The sequence below is a fragment of the Penaeus monodon genome, chromosome 27, assembly GCF_015228065.2.
Source record: "Penaeus monodon isolate SGIC_2016 chromosome 27, NSTDA_Pmon_1, whole genome shotgun sequence".
NCBI classification, from domain to species: domain Eukaryota; kingdom Metazoa; phylum Arthropoda; class Malacostraca; order Decapoda; family Penaeidae; genus Penaeus; species Penaeus monodon.
In genome coordinates, this window is record NC_051412.1 from 37,868,897 (window position 1) to 37,869,101 (window position 205).

The following is a 205-nucleotide window of genomic DNA, read 5'->3' on the forward strand; positions in this document are numbered from 1 at the left end:
GGCGATCTCCAAAATCATTCATTCAGTCATTCGCTTCAGCTTTACAGCCTGAAACGCCTTCAAATATCAACATTTTCTTCGCGGGAAAGTGGAGGTAAACGGACGCATATTCAGACGCCGGACGCACGCCGCTCGTTGCCGCGCCCCGTGTCGCCAATGGCAATATTTACGACGCGAGCCCAAGTACTCGGGGCGTAGGTACTGC